A 10,302-nucleotide genomic window follows, 5' to 3' on the forward strand; every position below is an offset into this window, starting at 1 on the left:
AGAAAGGTGGAAGGAGTATAAAGAGGGTCTATACAAGGGCGATGTACTTGAGGACAATATTATGGAAATGGAAGAGGATGTAGATGAAAATGAAATGGGAGACACAATTCTGCATGAAGAGTTTGACAGAGCAGTGAAAGACCTGAGTCGAAACAAGGCCCCGTGAGTAGACAACATTCCATTAGAACTATTAATGGCTTTGGGAGAGCCAGTCCTGACAAAACTCTACCATCTGGTGAGCAAGATGTATGAGACAGGCGAAAAGCCCTTATATTTCAAGAAGAATGTAATAATTGCAATCCCAAAGAAAGCAGGTGTTGACAGATGTGAAAATTACCGAACTATCAGTTTAATAAGTCACAGCTGCAAAATACTAACACGAATTCTTTACAGACGAATGGAAAAACTGGTAGAAGCCGACCTCGGCGAAGATCAGTTTGTATTCCATAGAAATGTTGGAACACATGAGGCAATACTGACCCTACGACTTATCTTAGAAGAAAGGTTAAGGAAAGACAAACCTACGTTTCTAACACTTGTAGACTTAGAGAAAGCTTTTGACAATGTTGACTGGAATACTCTCTTTCAAATTCTGAAGCTGGCAGGGGTAAAATACAGAGAGCGAAAGGCTATTTACAATTTGTTTGGAAACCAGATGGCAGTTATGAGAGTCGAGGGGCATGTAAGGGAAGCAGTGGTTGGGAAGGGAGTGAAACAGGGTTGTAGCCTCCCCCCAAACTTATTCACTCTGTATATTGAGCAAGCAGTGAAGGAAACAAAATAAAAATTCAGAATAGGTATTAAAATCCATGGAGAAGAAATAAAAACTTTGAGGTTCGCCGATGACATTGTAATTCTGTCAGAGACCGCAAAAAACTTGGAAGAGCAGTGTCTTGAAAGGAGGATATAAGATGAACATCAACAAAAACAAAACGAGGATAATGGAATGTAGTCGAATTAAGTCGGGTGATGCTGTGGGAATTATATTAGAAAATGAGCCACTTAAAGTAGTAAAGGAGTTTTGCTATTTGGGGAGCAAAATAACTGATGAAGGTCGAAGTAGAGAAGATATGAAATGTAGACTGGCAATGGCAAGGAAAGCGTTTCTGAAGAAGAGAAATTTGTTAATATTGAGTATAGATGTAAGTGTCAGGAAGTCTTTTCTCAAAGTATTTGTATGGAGTGTAGCCATGTATGGAAGTGAAACATCAACGATAAATAGTTTGGACAAGAAGAGAATAGAAGCTTTCGAAATGTGGTGCTACAGAAGAATGCTGAAGATTAGATGGGTAGATCACATAATTAATGAGGAGGTATTGAACAGAATTGGGGAGAAGAGGAGTTTGTGGCGCAACTTGCAAGAAGAAGGGACTAGTTGGTAGGACATGTTCTCAGGCATCAAGAGATCACAAATTTACCATTGGAGGGCAGTGTGGAGGTAAAAATCGTAGAGGGAGACCAAGAGATGAATACAGTAAACATATTCAGAAGGATGTAGGCTGCAGTACGCACTGGGAGATGAAGAAGCTTGCACAGGATAGAGTAGCATGGAGAGTTGCATCAAACCAGACTCAGGACTGAAGACCACAACCACAACAACAACATCCGAAAAATCAAGCAAGTGAAGATATTAGAATGACTGCTTTTAATGCTAGGCTATCCAGAGCTCGTCGACTCTCTGAAAATGCGTTTGGGCAATTAGCTCAGAAATTTAGAATTTTTTTAATGAGAATTAACGCAATGCCAGAGAATGTGGACAGGATAGTTATGACGACGTGTATTTTACATAACTATATTAAAGAAAATCTTCCTGCACAATTTGAAGCAGCAAATCTGCTTTCATTGTGAGGGAACAGTTCAAAGATTTTTTAATTCCCCTACTGGTGTACTCCCACGGGAGTAATTTAAATTTGTGTTCAATAAGTTTCCAAACAACTTCCTCTCTTTGTTTTTAAAAAGTCTGTAATTCCACTATATGTTACAGTGAGTGACTGCCTATGTTTGTGTGAAAATTATTTTTTAACTTTTTCCTAGGACCAGATCACTTCAAGTGCTCAGCTGTGAATAATTAAAGATAAAGTTTGGAGAAAAGGGCAGTCATGTTTTCAACCATTTAACACTCTGGTAGCTTCCTATTTCATTGGGACAGTGATAACTGAACAATAAATAAATTGAAATAGTACAGTTTTGTGTTATAAGAGAAGCAGCTGTATGAATATCTAGAGCTCAGATGATAAACCAGTCCTAAGCAAAGAAGGGAAAGATGAAAGGGGGAAGGAATATATATAGTGTCTATACCAGGGAGATGAACTTGGTTGGTTGGTTGAGTTGGGGGACGGGACAAAACAGCGAGGTCATTGGTCCCATTGCGTTAACAAAGGATAGAGAAGGAAGTTGGCCATGCCCTTTCAAAGGAGCCATCCTGGCATTTGTCTGATGTGATTTAGGGAAATCGCGGAAAGCCTAAATCAGGAAGGCTGGACGCAGGTATGAACCATCGTCCTCCAAATGCTAGGGAGATGAACTTGAAAGCAATATTATAGAAATGTCAGTTAATATTCATGAAGATGACATGGGAAATACTATACTGCAAGAAGAATTTGACAACACTCTGAAAGATGTAAGTCAAAAAAGGCCCTGGGAGTAGACAATATTCCTTCAGAACTACTGATAGTCTTGGGAGAGCCAGCTATGACAAAACTTTTCCGTACTGTGAGCAAGATGGATGAGACAGGTGAAATGCCCTCAGACGTCAGGAATAATGTAGTGTTGACAGTTGTGAAAATCACCAAACTATCAGTTCAGTAAGTCGTAGTTGCAACATACTAACACGAATCCCTTACAGAAGAATGGAGAAACTGGTAGAAAAAGACCTTGGGGAAGATCAGTTTGGATTCGGAGAACATTTGAGCCAATGCTGTCTCTATGATTTACTTTAGATAATAGGATAGGGAAAGACATAGCTACATTTACAGTATTTGTAGCCTTAGAGAAAGCTTTTGACAATGTAGGCTGGAATATTCTCTTTGAAATTCTGAAGGTAGCAGGGGTAAATACAGGAAGTGAAAGGTTATTTACAACCTGCACAGAAACCAGATGGCATTTAGAAGAGTTGAGAGCATGAATGGGGAGGCAGTGGTTGAAAGGGGAGAGAGACAGGGCTGTGGCCTATCCCCAACGTTATTCAATCTGAACATTGAACAAGCAGTAAGGGAAACAAAAGAAAAATTTGGAATAGGAATTAAAATTCAGGGAAATGAAATAAAAACTTTGAGATTTGGCGATGACATTATAATTCTGTCAAAGACTGCAAAGGACTTGGAAGAGCAGTTGAATGGGATGGACAGGGTTTTGACAAGAGGGTATAAGATGAATGTCAACAAAAGCAAAACAAATATAATGAAATGTTGTTGAATAAAATCAGGTGATGCTATGGCAATTAGATTAGGAAACGAGACGCTTAAAGTAGTAGATGAGTTTTGCTATTTGTGCAGCAAAATAACTGGTGATGGCCGAAGTAGAGAGGATATAAAATGTAGACTGGTAATGGCAAGAAAAGCATTTGTGAAGAAGAGAAGTCTGTTAATATTGAGTATAGACTTAATTGCTAGGAAATCTTTTCTGAAGCTATTCGTGTGGAGTGTGGCCATGTATGGAGGTGAAACTTGGCTGATAAACAGTTTGGGTAAATAGACAACAGAAGCTTTCGAAATGTGGTGCAAAAGAAGAATGCTGAAGATTAGATGGGTCGATCACATAACCAATGAGGAAGTACCGAATAGAATTTGTAGCACAACTTGACCAAAAGAAGGGATCGCTTGATAAGACACATTCAGAGACGTCAAGGAATTAACAATTTAGTGTTTGAGGGAAGTGTGGGGGGTAAAAATCGTAGAGCGAGACGAATAGATGAATATAGCAAGCAGATTCAGAAAGATATAGGTTACATTACTTATTTGGAGATAAAGAGGTTCTCACAGGAGAGAGAAGTATGAAGAACTGCATCAAACCATTACAATAGTTATTTGGAGATGAAGAGGCTCACACAGGATAGAGTAACACTAAGAGCTGCATCAAACCAGTCTTCGGAATGAAGATCACAACAACTCGTTTGGTTCGATTACACTATGCTATCATTTCTGGGAGGATATTTGTCCATTTGTATCAGCCAGAAAGATTAAAACATATCCGCATTTGACCTTTTATTGTTCTGTTCAGACGTTCTAAGATACTCGCCTTCAGGTGGGTGAATGTTAAGAAGTTATGTATTCTGTACTGCTGCATCACGGTCTTGAAATACCTATTCCAATACTCTCCACCATGATCGATTTGGAGGTTGCCCAGGCATCGATTTATCCCTGTCTGCTACAAACATTCAGACACCTCCGCAACATATCTCTCCATTTCCGTTTCAACTGGTAATGCCCAGGCAAATTTGGAGTACGTATTAGTAACCATTAAAATATATTTGAACCCATTATTCTCATGTGAATATTCCATCATATCTACAAGATCCGCCTGCCATAAGTCATCCAAGCTTCTAATCATAACACGTCTATGAGGTTATGTTTTGTGTGCTGGTTTGTGCAGTTCTCGAACTCCCATCTACATACTTATTCGATTAAACCTCTCTCTCTAAGCTCTGAAATCATTTAGACAAGCTCTTTAGATTGGTCAGTATTGCCAGCACCACCTGATGGCATGAGCAGTCGTAGTTAATCTATTATCTCATTTGGGTCCTCATGATACATACACTGGTGTCCAAAATTAAGGCAACAAACGGAAATTTTGCAATTTTGCGTTTATTTTGCCACAAAACATCACACACAGGTGATAGTAAAGTAGAAACAATCTAAAGAATACAGAACATAACATGCATAATGGTAGACAAAAATGTTAATTTTTTTCCAACTTGACAGATTTGCACACACATTCTGATAACTGCTTAATGTGCCCAATATGGGGTGTGACCACCTCTGGCACCGGTATAGGCCTGACAACGATGGAACATGCTGTGAATGATGTCATCAACCTCACATTGAGGCAATAACCCTCATTCTTCCTGCTGAGCTGCTCACAAGTCTTGGAGATTAGTTGGTGGGTGCTGACTTGATGCAACCCATCTCCCTAGGGCATCCCAGATATGCTCTATGGGATTCAAATCGAGAGAGTGAGCAGCCTACGCCATGGGTGCAATAACTTCCATTTCCAGAAAAATGTCAACCACCCAAGCTCTATGAGATCGAGCATTATCGTCCATCAGTATGAAGCCCAGGCCCATAGCACCGCACAACAATCACATGAGATCCCAAGATCTCCTCACGGTACCTGACAGCAGTTACATCTTGCTGATTCACACATACAATTTCATGAGGAGGTGTTCGTGTGGTCAATATTAGCCCTGCCCACACCATTAGGGATCCTCCTCGATATCGGTCTCTTTCCACAATGTGGGGTCCCAAAATCGTGTTCCACGTGCCCTCCAAACACGAATCCGTCGATAAACACTCACCAGACTAAATCAGGACTCATCTGTGAAAAGATCATTGGCCCACTGTTCGACCATCCAGGTGACATGTTGATGGCTTCATTCTAGACGTTCCCTTCTGTGTGACATGCCAGGTATAAGTAGACAGCAGGTCTCCAACAATAAAGACCACTTTGCTGATACCTTCTGTACACCTTTTGCCTCGATACAATACGTCCAGGGGATGCTGTGAGGTCAGATGCCAGTTGCAGTGCAGTAGTAAGGCGATACCATCGTGCACTTACAGCCAAATAACTGTCCACTCTTTCTGATGTCACACGTGGTCAGCCTTGTCCTGGTCTCCAGGATACAGTTTTGGTCTCTATTAACTGTAGCCTCAATCGAGAAACAACAGAACGATTCACATTAAGCCATCAGGTCACATCAGTTTGCGAGTCTCCTGCTTCCATTCTTCCTACGGCCCTCCACAGCACAAAGCCCCTAGGCGTCTTCTCTGTGCCATAATGCACCGTTTGTGGCTTGTACACAGCGATTGTGGATGTGGGACTACACTGCAATCACTGCCCCCTCGATATGTACCCTGAAGTCATTGCTGGCGTGGTTGTCCGTTGATCGGACTGCCATCTTTCGTGCAAACACGATCGTAAAGAAATCTGTTGACTGTCTGTATGTTTATGTCGTGAATTAGACACAGTGTAACACCATAACTCTAGTACTCTACTGATTTATTTATTTATTTATTTTTTTATTTAATATTACATCGTTAAGCTCCTGTAAATGTCTTTGATTGAATAGATAACACAAAATTGTATACTCTTTTCTTTGTTAAAACTTTGATGTTGTGGTTTGTTTCTATGCAAATTAGTGTATCTGTCATTTAAATTCTTTGTCCCGTTTGGAGGGAACAAAACTCACCATATATAATTGTAATTTCTGTGAGAATAATTTTTTGTAGAAATGTCAGTATGTGCAAATGTTCTGTCTTATTTAATGTATTTGTTTGCTGTTATGTAAACTGCTGATCCTCACTTAGGGTTGTTAGTTAATTTGTATGTAAAAGTTGTTGTGGTTCCCCTAGGGAACGGAACTGTGTAGCGCGCGCAAATTGTGGTTGGCCTAGGTAGAAAAGGTGGAATAGTCAGTCGGAGACGAGCTACGAGTCGGAGACAAGCTACAAGTCTGTGCACTGCCATGTAAAAGATGCATATTGTGCTGGTTCCGAAAGAGGCTTTTTCTGCTACTTTCCAATGCCTCGGATGGATGGATAAATAGCTGGAACTATTCTGTAATTGGTATCTGTCGTCGCCACCAAGAAATGACAGAATCCAGCAATTCTACCTGCCATTCCAACTAACAACATGCAGTTGCCACCACATTGCGCAATCATTACATCGGAATACTACAATGATGTACATTGAAGGATCAGCTTAATGGATGTGTTAGTGTGCTCAAATATAAGGTAATTTATATCTGAATTTATGTACCTTCCTTGATTTTTTCCTTATCATAACACCTCTCAGGTTCCTCTCCGTTTGAACTAAAGTGATTACCGAGTGACCCTACTGAAAGAACATTTATGACCAATGTTATGCTAATTAATGCCTCTTGAACTTAGTAAAAAGAAAGTTAAAATTAATGTGGCAAGGGAGTGAGTTAAAGTAAATGTTGTTTGCTGTAAATAATTTTCCTATTAAAACTGCTTATTAAAGTGCTGTTGCCAATTTCAAAATTAAAAGTTCTTAAGACTGGGGCTTATAAAGTAAATGATCACATGGTTGTCTGTAGTAAATTCTAAAAGGTGAGTCAGTTTCTTGCAATTTTATCAACATTGTGTTTCACTGTAGTAAAAGTGGGAAACTGCAATAGTAGAAAACTATATGTTCATGATTGCTAAGTGTTTGTCTCTCTTGTGTATTAGAAGTGCATATTAATAGTATAAAAGGATTCACAGTTTGTCTATTGTATTAATGCGCGGTAACAAGTAACGGAAAGACCACTAATTAGTAAAACCATAATTTCTTTAAGCCCTGAAAGTAATAGTGTGTTTCACTATCTCTTATAATTTTGCAAATAGTTTGTGCTGCTCCAGTTGTTAGCTTCAATCTTAAAACATATGTGTGTGTCAGAGTTCATTTCACTCGCGTGTGGTTAAGTCTAGGTTGTGTTTGTCCATTATAGTTACTTATACCTACTTTCTTAAACGAGAACGTTAATCTTTCTCTTGCCTAATTAGGCTGGCGACCGTTTCCCTTATTCTATAAACAGCATAGCTAGGCAAAATTTTGTTTGCTACTGTTCAAATATTTACGTAATTCTCACTTTCACTTCCGATAAGCCACCTCCATTAGGTACAACACGGTCAACATAACAAAATTCCTCTCAGGGGGTAACACTGCTCTGTTGCTTCATATCATTACTACTCCGACAAAATAATTCTGTTTTGCAAATTGCCTCCAGTTTTGAGGTTATGGTATAGCAGTAGCAGACAGGAGTGTTATATGTGGCGACCATGACAGGACGTTGTTCAGTTTGCACCTACAGACGGAAAAAATTATAAGTAGTTAGCATTTTACAAACATAGAGTGAACATAAAACGTCCAGCGGCACGAACCTGTACATTAGTTGACAGAACGGATAGTGAAAGTTCAGTTTAAATTGAAAATAAAAGGCATCAGTACTTAATAGTAACTAAAATGGACAGGGAACTAGAAATGAATCTAAATACGCGAGAGCAGAATGCAATCGAGAGTAGTTCAGGCAGTACACCAACAGATGGCATTACGCGCGAGTTAAATTACGTACCTTATCACGCAGACGTCAATAAACAGATCGAAGCTATGTGTGTCGCGCGTACTGAGCAAGACAGTATGAGTGATGTTGTGGAAGACAGTGGTTATGTTAATGAATCGCGGGATATGTTTGAATCACCAAAAACTGAAAGGAAAGTAGAACTTGAACACGAAAATGTAGCAGAACCTAAAAGTGAAAAGAATTCAGATATGGTAGAATTGTTAAAAATGTTGTCTGCACAAATTACAGCACTGGGACAACAAAATGTAGAACAAAGACAGCTAATTGCAGCACAGGGACGAAACATTAATAATCAACTTGTTGAGCAAAACCAACAGATTAGTGCACAAAGTAAACAAATCGAAATGCAGGGCATCAGACTTAGTGAACAAATTGAAGAAGTCACCTCAAGGGTAGGAATAGTGAGTAATGAAATCAAAAATATTAAAAGCGAAATTACTGTCATCAATGGCAATATTGCTAACGTACAAGGAGAAATTGATGACATTAACGAAAGATTTGACTCTGAAATAATTAAAATTCAAGACCAAATGGAACCCTTAGTCTGTACTGAAGTGGACGAAAAGGTATTCGGCATTAAATCCGAAATACAAACAGAATGTAACGCTGAATTTGCACAGATTAAACAATCCGTAACAGAAAAAAGTAGGGAACTAACCAACCAGATTGTTAATTGCGAAAAGAAGTGTGATCATAACACTTCACAAATCCAAGGCAAAATGTATGACTTGGAAAGAAAAATACAAACATGACCTACACAATTTACAGAAAGGATCGCTTTCAGTAAAATATTAGAGGGCGAGAAAAAATTCGACCCTGCAAAGAGACATAATGGATTGCACCCCCTTGATTTTTTAAAGAACTGCGACAGGAACTTTCCTGAATATTTATCTGACCAGGAAAAAATTAATGTTGTAATCAGTGCATTAACGGGAGAAGCAAAAAGGTGGGGGTTGAATCTGGATACAAACCAGATGTCTTTTGAAAATTTTAAGCAAAAATTTATTGACGAATACTGGTCAGAACAAAAACAAGACCAGTTGTGGCGTGAGTTTCTAATGGCCAGGTTGTACGACATCAGAGGTAGGCAAACCATGAAAGAATTTTGCGAATCATGGTACAGAAAACTGATACATTTGAAGGCTAGAAGGACTGAAGCTGAGATCGTTTGGGTTCTTTGGCAGAAACTGCCTGAGGATTCTAAACGATATGTTGGAAGTACCCACAGAAGTTTTTCTGTGTTCTTGGAAAGGGTAGAGGATGAAGATCACTGGCGAAGAAATCGCGAGTCCCGTCCCCATCATAACAACAATTATTCGCGCGAAAACAATGACTAAAACGAACGACCTGAAAACGAAAGATATCGTGTAAACACGATTCAAAGAGGTCGTGCGAGAGGTAGGGGAAATTGTACGACGCGCGGAAGAGAATACATGGCGCGGAATTTCCAAAATAGAGACGAAAAGGAAAACTGAAAACCGCGTGTGTTACGGGCCGGATTCACGCGGAAACCGGTTTTGGGCCCAAAGAAAAGGTGTCAAATAACAGATTCGAGAAGGAAAGATGTAAATTACAGGACAGGAAGGCCTATGGAAGACGTGCGCGGAGTGATACATAGTGGCGTTCCCAGTGCAAACTCACGTGACCGTTCGTGCTCGGGCCAGCGCTTGCTGGAGCACCGTACATTGCACTTGGCAGCACTTACAAATGGCAGACGTCAGAACAAGATGGCTGCCGTAGAGAGAAACAGAAGAGGCGGGATCGAACACTTCCGTTGGCCGGTTTCAGTAGTGGATGAATGTAAAAATGGAAATAAAATTAATACGCTATATGATAAGGATAACTCAGTATCGGAAACGCGCGAAAAAACTTTATTAAAGAATGAAAGGGAGACAGAAAAGGCGAGTGAAAAGGGGAATAATTGTACTGTTAATGATGTGCATGAGTTAAAAGACGTAGATGTGAGGAACGTTATGATGAATAAAGAGGAAAGGAAGGTAGAA

The sequence above is a fragment of the Schistocerca cancellata genome, chromosome 2, assembly GCF_023864275.1.
Source record: "Schistocerca cancellata isolate TAMUIC-IGC-003103 chromosome 2, iqSchCanc2.1, whole genome shotgun sequence".
Lineage (NCBI taxonomy): Eukaryota > Metazoa > Arthropoda > Insecta > Orthoptera > Acrididae > Schistocerca > Schistocerca cancellata.